The sequence below is a fragment of the Nerophis ophidion genome, linkage group LG02 (assembly GCF_033978795.1).
Source record: "Nerophis ophidion isolate RoL-2023_Sa linkage group LG02, RoL_Noph_v1.0, whole genome shotgun sequence".
NCBI lineage: Eukaryota > Metazoa > Chordata > Actinopteri > Syngnathiformes > Syngnathidae > Nerophis > Nerophis ophidion.
This window is the reverse complement of record NC_084612.1, coordinates 8,772,051-8,785,682: the sequence shown is the minus strand read 5'-3', so window position 1 is coordinate 8,785,682 and position 13,632 is coordinate 8,772,051. Positions and strand designations below refer to the sequence as shown.

General features: G+C 40.2%; 1 protein-coding gene and 9 non-coding genes across 10 annotated transcripts in view; 1 reads left to right on the top strand and 9 right to left on the bottom strand.

Moving 5' to 3' along the window:
* Nucleotides 1-13,632, top strand: part of tox3 (TOX high mobility group box family member 3) — a 196,345-nt gene that overhangs the window by 36,041 nt on the left and 146,672 nt on the right. The window lies entirely within an intron of this gene.
* trnat-ugu (transfer RNA threonine (anticodon UGU)) lies at nt 5,394-5,467 on the bottom strand. Its single transcript has one exon. It is a non-coding gene; the product is annotated as a tRNA-Thr (tRNA).
* On the bottom strand, nt 6,078-6,151 carry trnat-ugu (transfer RNA threonine (anticodon UGU)). Its single transcript has one exon. It is a non-coding gene; the product is annotated as a tRNA-Thr (tRNA).
* On the bottom strand, nt 7,811-7,884 carry trnat-ugu (transfer RNA threonine (anticodon UGU)). Its single transcript has one exon. It is a non-coding gene; the product is annotated as a tRNA-Thr (tRNA).
* trnat-agu (transfer RNA threonine (anticodon AGU)) lies at nt 8,871-8,944 on the bottom strand. The gene has a single exon. It is a non-coding gene; the product is annotated as a tRNA-Thr (tRNA).
* Nucleotides 9,677-9,750, bottom strand: trnat-agu (transfer RNA threonine (anticodon AGU)). Its single transcript has one exon. It is a non-coding gene; the product is annotated as a tRNA-Thr (tRNA).
* On the bottom strand, nt 10,483-10,556 carry trnat-agu (transfer RNA threonine (anticodon AGU)). Its single transcript has one exon. It is a non-coding gene; the product is annotated as a tRNA-Thr (tRNA).
* trnat-agu (transfer RNA threonine (anticodon AGU)) lies at nt 11,012-11,085 on the bottom strand. Its single transcript has one exon. It is a non-coding gene; the product is annotated as a tRNA-Thr (tRNA).
* Nucleotides 11,859-11,932, bottom strand: trnat-cgu (transfer RNA threonine (anticodon CGU)). The gene has a single exon. It is a non-coding gene; the product is annotated as a tRNA-Thr (tRNA).
* On the bottom strand, nt 12,896-12,969 carry trnat-ugu (transfer RNA threonine (anticodon UGU)). The gene has a single exon. It is a non-coding gene; the product is annotated as a tRNA-Thr (tRNA).

The window sequence follows — 13,632 nt, the reverse complement described above, 5'->3', positions numbered from 1 at the left end:
AGCAAAACATGTTCTGGACCAAAAATCACTCCATATTCTCTACTGCAGTGGTTCTCAACCTTTTTTCAGTGATGTACCCCCTGTGAACATTTCTTTAATTCAAGTACCCCCTAATCAGAGCATAGCATTTTTGGTTAGAAAAAAAGAGATAAAGAAGTAAAATACAGCACTATGTCATCAGTTTCTGATTTATTAAATTGTATACCAGTGCAAAATATTGCTCATTTGTAGTGGTCTTTCTTAAACTATTTGGAAAAAAAGATATAAAAATAACTAAAAAACAAGTTGAAAAATAAACAAGTGATTCAATTATAAATAAAGATTTCTACGCATAGAAGTAATCCTCAACTTAAAGTGCCCTCTTTGGGGATTTTAATAGAGATCCACCTGGATTCATGAACTTAATTCTAAACATTTCTACACGAAAAAGAAATCTTTAGCATCAATATTTATGGAACATGTCCACAAAAAATCTAGCTGTCAACACTGAATATTGCATTGTTGTATTTTTTTCACAGTTTATGAACTTACATTCATATTTTGTTGAAGTATTATTAAAAAAATATATTTATAAAGGATTTTTTAATTCTTGCTATTTTCAGAATATTTTTTAAAAATCTCACATACCCCTTGGCATACCTTCAAGTACCCCCAGGGATACGCGTACCCAAGTGGGAAACACTGCTGTACTACTCGCTCGTGTTGCCATTTGTGAGTTATTGTGTAGCAATATGGGTAAATAACTACAAAAGTACACTTCATTCATTAACGGTGTTACAAAAAAGATCAGCTAGAATAATACTTAATGTTGGATATAGAGAACGTACAAACCCTCAAAAATACTGAAATTCCACGTCATAGTGAATATGCAAACAGCTAAAATTATACACAAAGCAAACTGTATCCTGCTAACTAAGAATATACAACATTTTTTCTCAAAACAAAGGAGGAGAAATATAATCTTACATAAAAATGTAATTTAAAACATGTGTACGCACGTACAACACTTACGCTCGTCAGTATATCAGTATGTGGATTTAAATTATGGAATTGATTAAGCAAAGAAATCAAACAATGTACGAATATGATCCACTTCAAGAAACTCTTCAAACTTAAAGTGTTTACAAAGTACAAAGAAGAAGAACCAGGATAAACACTCTGAATTTATCTCATCCATTCATTCATTTTCATGATAATCTTACTTATCTCATCATATGTAAAAGAACTTACTTTACCAATTATTATTTACTTATTTGTATTGTTTTTACCTACGGAGTATATTGTGAATAAATTGAGAACAGGAAATGAACAAAAGTTATAGCAACCGCTATGAACAGGAAAAGGGGTGGGATTAGATAAACTCCGCTTCTTCCTAGGCTTCACGGTGGAAGAGGGGTTAGTTCGTCTGCCTCACAATACGAATTTCCTGAGTAGTCTAGGTTCAATCCCGGGCTCGGGATCTTAATGTGTGGAGTTTGCATGTCCTCCCCGTGAATGTGTGGGTTCCCTCCGGGTACTCCGGCTTCCTCCCTCTTCCAAAGACATGCACCTGGGGATAGGTTGATTGGCAACACTAAATGGGCCCTAGTGTGTGAATGTGAGTGTGAATGTTGTCTGTCTATCTGTGTTGGCCCTGGGATGAGGAACCTTTGACTGAAATGATATCAAAATCTGATTTCCTAGTCGGAAAGTCCTCACGACCCCGATACTGTAGTGAAAATAAATTTTTCACATGGTATACGCGTTCCACATTGCTCGCATCTTTGTGCTTCCTATTCAACCACCCTGTCAGAACGTTGCTGAAATAGCGCATATTAGTCTAGAAGTTGGTTGTATTCAGATAATGCCAGCTCATCAAAGGGGAACATTATCACAATTCCAGAAGGGTAAAAAATCAATAAAAATCAGTTCCCAGTGGCTTATTTTATTTTTCCAAGTTTTTTTTCAAAATTTTGCCCATCATGGAATATCCCGAAAAAAGGCTTTAAAGTGCCTGATTTTCGCTATCTGTGAAGCCCCCATCCATTTTCCTGTGACGTCAACCAGTGATGCCAATACAAACAAAATGGCGGCTAGCACAGCAAGATATAGCGACATTAGCTCGGATTCATACTCGGATTTTAGCGGTTTAAGCGATTCAACAGATTACGCATGTATTGAAACGGATGGTTGGAGTATGGAGGCAGATAGCGAAAATGAAATTGAAGAAGAAACTGAAGCTATTGAGCGAATAGCTATTGACGCTATTCGCCGATCACCTTCTAACCAACTATTGAGTGTCATGTCTGCCTTAGCATCGCCGGTAAAATGTGCAGACCAAACGATCGGGACTTTCGCATCTTGTGACACTGGAGCAACTTAAATCCGTCGATTGGTAAGTGTTTTTTTGGCATTAAATGTGGGTGGAGAGAAAGGCTGGATCCAAATATAGCTACAAATGTACATACAGCTAGCCTAAATAGCATGTTAGCATCGATTAGCTGGCAGTCATGCCGCGACCAAATATGTCTGATTAGCACATAAGTCAATAACATCAACAAAAGTCACCTTTGTGATTTCGTTGACTTTATCGTTGGGAATGCATTTGCAGGATATCCATACATCTCTGTGCCATGTCTGCCATAGCATCGCCGGTAAAATGTGCAGACCAAACAATCTGGACTTTCGCATCTTGTGACACTGAAGCAACTTAAATCTGTCGATTGGTAAGTGTTTGTTTCGCATTAAATGTGGATGGAGGGAAAGGCTGGATGCAAATATAGCTACAAATGCAGATACAGCTAGCCTAAATAGCATGTTAGCATCGATTAGCATGCCGTGCTAATCGATGCACACCCTACGTAAATCAACTTGAATCCGTCCCTAATCGTGTTGTTACACCCTCCGACAACACACCGATGAGGCATGATGTCTCCAAGGTACGGAAAACAGTCGAAAAAACGGAAAATAACAGAGTTAATTTGACTTGGTGTTTGTAATGTGTTTGAGAAAATGGCGGATTGACTACATATGTGACATGACGTTCTGACGTCATCGCACCGAGTGCGAATAATAGAAAGGCGTTTAATTCGCCAAAATTCACCCATTTAGAGTTCGGATATCGGATAAAAAAATAATTGGTTTTTTTTCTGCAACATCAAGGTATATATTGACGATTACATTGGTCTGGTGATAATGTTCCTCTTTAAAAACATTCCACAGATGTAGCTATCCTGTCGCACATTTTGTGACGTCATCTGCAGATTCGACTTCTGAGGTAAATGGAACGCCTTGAGTCATTAATGTACGTTCACCTCAAAAGGCACTGCTGGGAATTGAACCCAGGGTCTCCTGTTTACAAGAGAGGCGCTTTAACTAACTAATCCACAGCACCACAGGGAATCTAGCTGTATCTGTTCAGTGAATATACTACATACGTTTTCTTAGTCTTCACTTAATTTGTGCTTGGAAGTCAGAATTCCTTGTAGTAAGTTTCGACCAGCTGCGATGAAGTGGCGACTTGTCCAGGATGTACCCCGCCTTCTGCCCGATTGGAGCTGAGATAGGCACCAGCGCCCCCGCAACCCCAAAGGGAATAAGCGGTAGAAAATGGATGGATGGAAGTTTCGACCAGAATGCCCTCGAGGTGGTTGGTATTTGTTGGACATATTTCTTTTGTATCCACAGTGTTTGACGGTTGCAGAAGTAACGCATATTTGTCCAGAAGTTGGTTGTATTTGGCGGAGCCACGGATGTGGCAGTCTTGAATTCGGACCTTGTCGCTCAGCTTTCACGTCATTCCCAGATTCAACTTCTGAGGCAAATTGAAGGTACCGTTAGTCCCTAAGATCTCAAAAGGCGCTGCTGGGATTCGAACCCAGGGTCTCCTGTTTACATTGCAGGCACTTTAACCAACTAAGCCGCAGGGCCACACATAAAGTCCCTGAACCTGTACAGCCATTCCATGTCTATAGACGGCAGTTCCATATTGGATCCAAATTTTACCTATTGATAGCAGTAAACACAACATCCATCCATCCATTTTCTACCGCTTATTCCCTATCGGGGTCGCGGGGGGCGCTGGCGCCTACCTCAGCTACAATCGGGCGGAAGGCGGGGTACACCCTGGACAAGTCGCCACCTCATCGCAGGGCCAACACAGATAGACAGACAACATTCACACTCACATTCACACACTAGGGCCAATTTTAGTGTTGCCAATCAACCTATCCCCAGGTGCATGTCTTTGGAAGTGGGAGGAAGCCGGATTACCCGGAGGGAACCCACGCACTCACGGGGAGAACATGCAAACTCCACACAGAAAGATCCCGAGCCTGGATTTGAACCCAGAACTGCAGGACCTTCGTATTGTGAGGCAGACGCACTAACCCCTCTGCCACCGTGAAGCCCTAAACACAACATAGAAACCTAAATATTTCAGTAAAACCTAATGGTTGTTCAATAAATACCGTACCAAATTATTCTGAGTCTTTGTTTTATCTCTACTAGGAAGTTCTAATTTCCGAGATCTTTGTCGGAAGCTTTGACTGAAATGCCTGCCAGGATTGGATATTCAAGTCGTAGAGTCCTCACCACCCTGAGTTGGCTTTTGAAGATGGCTGCTTTGAGTGTAAACAATAGTAGAAGCTTGTGTGATAGTTGTTGGATGTATATATATGATAGTGTTACTGTAGTGAAAATAACTTTTTCACATGGTATACACGTTCCACATCGCTCGCGTCTTTGTGTTTCTAATTCAGCCACTGTGTCAAAAGTTTGCTGAAGTAGCGCATATTAGTCTAGAAGTCGGTTGTATTCAGATAAGGCCAGCTCATGAAAAGCTTTCACAGATGTAGCTATTCTGTCGCAAATTTTATGACGTCGTTCGCAGATTCGACTTCCGAGGTAAATGGAACGCACCTTGAGTCACTAATGTACGTTTACCTCAAAAGGAACTGCTGGGATTTTAACCCAGGGTCTCCTGTATACTAGACAGGCGCTTTGGCCAACTAATCCACAGCACCACAAGATATATTATTGTATCTTTTCATTAAACATAGTACATACGTTTTATTAGTATTCCCTTAATTTGTACTCGGAAATCAGAATTCCTTGTCGTAAGTTTCGACCTGAATGCCCTTCAGGTGGTTGGTAGTCGTTAGATGTATTTACTGTACACTCTAGTGTTGCTGTAAATTACTATTTTTCATGTGGTAGTTGTGTCCTACATCACTAGCGTCTTTGTTCTCTATACATAGTGTTTGAAAGTTGCAGAAGTAGTGCATATTCGTCCAAAACTTGGTTGTATTCAGATAAGGCAATCTTGATGTCGGACCTTGTCGCTCAGCTTTCACGTTTCCCAGATTGAACTTCTGAGGCAAAATGAAGGCACCGTTAGTCACTAAGATCTCAAAAGGTGCTGCTGGGATTCGAACCCAGGGTCTCCTGTTTACAAGACAGGCGCTTTAACCAACTAATCCACAGCACCACACTTAAATTCTTTTAATCTGTACAGCCATTCCATGTCTATAGACAGCAGTTCCAAATTAGACCCACATTTTACCTTTTGATAGCAGTGTAAAGACAACATAGAAACCAAACAAGACAATATTTCAGTAAAACCTAATGATTATCCAATAAATATGGTACCAAATTATTCTAAATCTTTATTTTATCTCTACAAGGAAGTTGAATTTCCGAGTTCCTTGTCGGAAGGTCTGACAAAAATGCCCCCGAAAGGTCAGATTTCCAAATTCAGAGAAATCTCATCCCCCCTGAGTTGGCTTTCAAAGATGGCCGATTTGAGTTTAAACAACAATAAAAGTTTACGTGGTTGGACGTATATACACTGTAGTGTAAATTACTACTTTTCATGTGGTAGATGTGTCCTACATCACTAGCATCTTTGTGTTTATTTTGTATCCACAGTGTTTGAAGGTTGCAAAAGTAGCGCATATTTGTCAAGAAGTTGGTTGAATTCAAATGAGGTAGGAATCTGGCAATCTTGATTTCGGATCTTGTCGTTTTGCTTTGACGTCATTCCCAGATTTTACTTCTGAAGCAAATTAAAGGTACCCGTTAGTCACTAAGCGCTCAAATGGTACTGCTGGGATTTGAACCCAGGGTCTCCCGTTTACAAGACAGGCACTCCAACCAACTAAGACACAGCACCACACATTGATCCCTTGAATCTATAGACGGTAGCTCCAAATTAGATACAAATTTTACCTTTTGATAGCAGTGTAAACTCAACTTAGAAACCAAATAAGACAATATTTCAGTAAATATCGTACCAAAGTCTTTGTTTTATCTGTACTAGGAAGTCGGAATTTGAACCCAGGGTCTCCCGTTTACAAGACAGGCACTCCAACCAACTAAGACACAGCACCACACATTGATCCCTTGAATCTATAGACGGTAGCTCCAAATTAGATACAAATTTTACCTTTTGATAGCAGTGTAAACTCAACTTAGAAACCAAATAAGACAATATTTCAGTAAATATTGTACCAAAGTCTTTGTTTTATCTGTACTAGGAAGTCGGAATTTCCGAGTTCCTTGTCAGAAGCTTCGAATGAAACGCACGCCGATTTCGGATATCCAAGTCGGAGAGTCCTCACCACCCCGAGTTGCCTTTTAAATTTGGCTGCTTTGAGTATGAACAATAGCAGAAGCTTCTGTGATAGTTGTTGAAGGTAAATATATAGTAGTGGGATCTGAGCCGAGTATGTCGTTGTGGCTTCTGCAGCCCTTTGAGACACTTGTGATTAAGGACTATATAAATAAACTTTGATTGATTGATTGATTGTGTTACTGTAGTGGAAATATCTTTTTTTCATGTGGTATGCTCGTCCTACATAGCTAGCGTCTCTGCGCTTACTTTTCATCCACTGTTTTTAAATGTTGCAGAAGTAGCGCAATAGAGGTTGGTTATATTCAGATAAGGCCAGCACATAAAAAGCTTTGGTGGATGTGGTTGATTCCAAACCTTATAACTGGAATGCCTATTGCTCGACCTCATTTCCAGATCTGACTTTCGCGGTAAAGCGGAATGCATAATTAGTCACTAGCCATACCTTACATACATTGTACAGGGTAATTCCAAATTAAATTAAGATTGTACATTAACAGCATGTGGGAAAACTTAATATGTGTACAGGATTATTCTTCTATTAGTCCATGAATCCACAGCCACTGAGCGACTTACACTTCAAAAGACACTGCTGGAATTTGAAACGAGAATCTACTAGCATCTAGTTCAGCACTTTAACTGACTAATCCATAGCACCATATAAGAGTTGGAAATTACATCCAAATTGTACCAAAGCGCAACATTGAAACCAAATGGGACAAGCCTGATTGATGTTCAATGTATATTATGAATTGATTATGTCTGAAGTGCCCACTTGTAAACCCTTACTTACTGAGCTCAAAAGGCACTACTGGGATTCGAATCCCAGGTTACCGTCTTTCAAGAGAGGCACTTTAACCAACCAAGCCACAGAGCCACAAGTGAACCAGTAAAACCTGTAGAGCCATTCCATGTTTATACAAGGTTGTTCCAATTTAGCCAAATATACCTTTTGATGGCAGTGTAAAAAAACAAATAGGACAGAATTATTTTTTCATGCAGTATACAAATCCCATATTGCTAGTCTCTCTGTGTTTCTTCTTAGTCTACTGTGTTTGTAGGTTGAAGAAGGAGCTCATATTTCTCTAGAAGTTGGTTGTATTCAAATGAGGCTTGGTTGGAACCTTGTTGCTCGGCTGTGCCGTCATTCCCATCTCCGACTTCTGAGGTAAATAGAACACACACACACACACAAAAAAAAGGCACTGCTGGGATTTGAACCCAGGATCTCCTGTTTACAAGACAGGCGCTTTAACCAACTAAGCCACAGTGCCACAAGGCTTAAACTTTAATCTGATCAGCCATTCCGTGTTTATACAAGGTAGGTCCAAATTGTAGTTTTTGAAAGTAGTGTAAACACAACATAGAAACCAAACAGGACAGTATTTCAGTCAAACCTAATGGATTTTCAATAAATATTGTACTTAATTATTTTGAGTCTTCGTTTTATTTGCACAAGGAAGTCTTTATTTCAGAGTTCCTTGTCAGAAGTTTTGAATGGAATGCCCCCTGAGATAGGATTTCCAGATCACCACTACCGAGTTGGCTTTCAAAGATGGCTGCGTTGATTGTAAACAATAATGGAAGCTTCTGTGGAAGTTATGACTTATACACTTGGTAGTGTTACTGTAGTGTGAATGACTATTTTTCATGTGGTATATACTGTATGTTCTACATCACTCGCTTCTTTGTTTTGTTTTAATCCATCGATTTTGAATGTTGCAGAAGTAAAACATATCTGTCAAGAAGTTGGTTATATTCAGATAATGCCAGCACATGAAAAGCTTTTACGGATGTGGCTATCTTAGTTTCAGACCTTGTCGCTTGGCTTATAGTCAGTGCTATCCTAAATGGTCCTGCTGAGATTAGAACCCAGAATCTACTCTTTGCTAGACAGGCACTGTGACCAACTAAGCCACAGAACCACCTACAATGTAATTGTTTACTAGATTAATTCTAAAAGTTCCAAGCACTGAGCTACTTTCAACTCAGAAGTAACCACTGGGATTTGAACCCAGAATCTCCTGTATACAGGTACTTTAACCAACTTAGCCTCAGCACCACCGGAAACTGGCAATCAACATTGTAAAAATGTGCAGATCTGTTTGACAATAAAATCTATAAAGGTTTGCAATGTAGCACCAGAAGTGGTATTTAAGCAGATTCAAAGCTATACGAAAGCAACAGTCTCCAAATGTCATTAGTTCGATGAGTAGACAGTGGAATTTGTCTTTGCATACAGATTTTGTGCTGCTCTAAAAGGCACTGCTAGGATTTGAACCCAGGATCTCCTGTTTACTAGACAGGCGCTTTAACCAACTAAGCCACAGCACCACTTGCCGGGCTTCTGTTGAGTAGATTAATTCTAAAACTTCAACGCGCTGAGCTACTTTCTCCTCAAAAAGAACCACTGTGATTTGAACTTTGTATCTCCTGTATACTAGACAGGTACTTTAACCAACTAAGCCACAGCACCACCTGATGCTGCCAATCAAATCGATAAAAATGCGCAATGTAGCACCAGAAGTAGTATTTAAGAAGACTCACAGCTATTCGGAAGCAGCATGAAAAGGTAATCATCTCCAAATTCCAGTAGTTCGATTGGTAGACAGTGGAATTTGTCTTTGCATACAGAGTTAGTGCTGCCCTAAAAGGAACTGCTGGGATTTGAACCCAGGACCTCCTGGCTAGTCGACAGGCGCTTTAACCAACTAAGCCACATTACCACCTACACTGCTTTTGTTTACTAGATTAATTCTACAACTTCCAAGCACTGAACTACTTTCAAGTCAAAATGAACCACTGGGATTTGAACCCAGAATCCTCTGTATACTAGACAGGCACTTTAACCAACTAATCCTCAGCACCACCTGATATTGACAATCAACATTGTAAAAATGTGCAGATCTGATTGACAATCAAATCTATAAAGGTTTGCAATGTAGCAACAGAAGTGGTATTTAAGCAGATTCAAAGCTATACGAAAGCAACAGTCTCCAAATGTCATTAGTTCGATGAGTAGACAGTGGAATTTGTCTTTGCATACAGATTTTGTGCTGCTCTAAAAGGTACTGCTGGGATTTGAACCCAGGACCTCCTGTTTACTAGACAGGTGCTTTAACCAACTAAGCCACAGCACCACTTGCTGGGCTTCTGTTGAGTAGATTAATTCTAAAACTTCAACGCGCTGAGCTACTTTCTCCTCAAAAGGAACCACTTTGATTTGAACCTTGTATCTCCTGTATACTAGACAGGTACTTTAACCAACTAAGCCACAGCACCACCTGATGCTGCCAATCAAATCTATAAAAATGCGCAATGTAGCTCCAGAAGTAGTATTTAAGAAGACTCACAGCTATTCGGAAGCAGCATGAAAAGGTAAACATCTCCAAATTCCAGTAGTTCGAATGGTAGACAGTGGAATTTTTCTTTGCATACAGAGTTAGTGCTACCCTAAATGGTACTGTTGGGATTTGAACCCAGGACCTCCTGGCTAGTCGACAGGCGCTTTAAACAACTAAGCCACATTACCACCTACACTGCTTTTGTTTACTAGATTAATTCTACAACTTCCAAGCACTGAGCTACTTTCAAGTCAAAAGGAACCACTGGGATTTGAACCCAGAATTCTCTGTATACTAGACAGGCCCTTTAACCAACTAATCCTCAGCACCACCTGACATTGACAATCAGCATTGTATAAATGTGCAGATCTGATTGACAATCAAATCTATAAAGGTTTACAATCTAGCAACAGAAGTGGTATTTAAGCAGATTCAAAGCTATACGAAAGCAACAGTCTCCAAATGTCATTAGTTTGATGAATAGACAGTGGAATTTGTCTTTGCATACAGAGTTTGTGCTGCTCTAAAAGGCACTGCTGGGATTTGAACCCAGGATCTCCTGTTTACTAGACAGGCGCTTTAACCAACTAAGCCACAGCACCACTTGCTGCGCATCTGTTGAGTAGATTAATTCTAAAACTTCAACGCGCTGAGCTACTTTCTCCTCAAAAAGAACCACTGTGATTTGAACTTTGTATCTCCTGTATACTAGACAGGTACTTTAACCAACTAAGCCACAGCACCACCTGATGCTGCCAATCAAATCTATAAAAATGCGCAATGTAGCACCAGAAGTAGTATTTAAGAAGACTCACAGCTATTCGGAAGCAGCATGAAAAGGCACCACATGATGTTGTTAATCAAACCTGTAAAAATGTGCAGATTTGATTGACAATCAAATCTGTAAAAATGCGGAATGTAGCACCAGAAGTGGTATTTAAACACAATCACAGATATTTAAAAGCAGCATGGAAAGGTAAACATTTCCAAATTCCTGTAGTTCCATTGGTAGACAGTTGCATTTGTCTTTGCATTCAGAGTTTGTGCTGTCCTAAAAAGGTACTGCTGGGATTTGAACCCAGGATCTCCTGTTTACTAGACAGGCGCTTTAACCAACTAAGCCACAGCACCATATTTGCAACTGTAGATAGACAATTAAATCTGTAAGGGGATATTTGCATCGGAACACCTGAATAAGTTGTATTTATGCAGACTCACAGACATTCCAAGGGCACATGGAAGGGCACGTTTAATATATTTTCATAAGTTTGATCGGTAGAGAGTTGAACTTGTCCTTGCATATCAGTTAGTGCTGCCCAAAAGGAAATGCAGGGTTTTGGATCGAGGATTGCCTGTTTACTCGGCAGGTGCTTTAACCAACTAAGCCTGAGGACCAATCGTGCAACTTCTGAAACTGTACTCCTGTGTCAATATTCAGAGTGGTTAGCCTCAGCCTGCAGTTGGACAAGAATACATGTGATCCTTGCAGTGCCAGGATCCCAGGATCTCGTGTTTACTAGACAGGTGCTTTAACCAACTAAGCCACAGGACCACATTCAAGTCTTCTGTTGAAAAGATTAATTCTAAAACTTCCACACACTGGGCTACTTTCACCTCAAAAGGAACTACTGAGATTTGAACCCAGAAACACATGTATCATAGACAGGCACTTTAACCAACTAAGCCACAGCATCAACGGAGACTGCCAAGCAACTCTGTAAAAATGTGCAGATTTGATTGACAATCAAATCTGTAAAAATGTGCAGTGTAGCATCAGAAGCGGTATTTAAGCAGATTCAAAGCTATTCGAAAGCAACATGGAAAGGGAAAAATCTCCAAAGTTTTTAGATTGATTGGTAAACAGTGGGATTTGGCTTTGCATACAGAGTTTATGCTGCTCTAAAAGGTACTGCTAGGATTTGAACCCAGGATCTTCTGTTTACGAGACAGGCGCTTTAACCAACTAAGCCACATCACCATGTTTTAGTGTGTCGATAGACAATCAAATCTGTAAGGGGAAATTTGCAGTTGAACATACAAATAAAGTGCATTTATGCAGACTCACAGACATTCCAAAGACACATGGAAGGGCACGTTTAATATGTTTTCATAAGTTTGATCGGTAGAGAGTGCAACTTGTCCTTGCATACCAGTTAGTGCTGCCCAAAAGGTAATGCTGGTTTTCCGATCCAGGATTGCCTTTTTACTAGGCAGGTGCTTTAACCAACTAAGACTCAGCACCACTTGTGCAACTGTACTCCTGTGTCAATTTTCAGAGTGGTTAGCCTCAGCCTGCCGTTGGACAAGAATATACTGTATGTGATCCTTGCAGTGCCAGGATCCCAGGATCTCCTGTTTACTAAACAGGTGCTTTAACCAACTAAGCCACAGAACTGCATTCAAGACTTCTGTTTAAAAGATTAATTCTAAAACTTGCACACACTGAGCTACTTTCACCTCAAAAGGAACCACTGAGATTTGAACCCCAAAACACCTGTATCTTAGACAGGCACTTTAACCAATTAAGCCACATCGTAACCTGAAATTGACAATCAACACTGTAAAAATGTGCAATGTAGCACCAGAAGTAGTATTTAATCAGAATCACAGCTATTCGAAAGCAGCATGGAAAGGTAAACATCTTCAAATTCCAGTAGTTTGTTTGGTAGACAGTGGGATTTGTCTCTACATACAGAGTTTGTGCTACCCTAACAGGTACTGCTAAGATTTCAACTTAGGATCTCCTGTTTACTATACAGGCGCTTTAACCAACTAAGCCACAGTGTCACCTGGGACTGCCAATCAAATCTGTAAAAAAGGGCAACGTAGCACCAGAAGTGGTGTTTAAGGAGATTCAAAGATAAAAAATCTCCAAAGTTTTTTAGATTGATTGGTAGACAGTGGGATTTGGCTTTGCTTACAGAGTTTGTGCTGCCCTAGAAGATACTGCTGGGATTTGAACCCAGCATCTTCTGTTTACAAGACAGGCACTTTAAGCAACTAAGCCACAGTACCATTTACAATATTTATGTTGATTAGATTAATTCTAAAACTCCCAAGCACTGAGCTTTTTTTACCTCATAAAGAACCACTGGGATTTGAACCCATAATCTCCTTTAAACTCTGCGATGAGGTGGCGACTTGTCCAGGGTGTACGCCGCCTCCCGCCCGATTGTAGCTGAGGTAGGCACAAGCGCCCCCCGTGCCCCCAAAGGGAATAAGCGGTAGGAAATGGATGGATGGAGCTCCTGTATACTAGACAGGCACTTTAACCAACTAAGACTCACCACTACCTGAGATTGACAATCAACACTGTAAAAATGTGCAGATCTGATTGACAATGAAATTTGTGAAAGTTTGCAATGTAGCACCAGATGTGGTATTCAAACACATTCACAGCTATTCGAAAGCAACCGTCTTCATATGTCATTAGTTTGATTAGTAGACAGTGGAATATGTCTTTGCATACAGTTTGTGCTGCTCTAAAAGGTACTGCTGGGATTTCGATACCAGGATTTCCTGATTACTAGACAGGCACTTTAACCAACTAAGCTACAGCACCATTTGCGGGGTTCTGGTGAGTAGATGAATTCTAAAACTTCAACACGCTGAGCTACTTTCTCCTCAAAAGGAACCACTGTGATTTGAACCTTGTATCTCCTGTAAACTAGACATGCA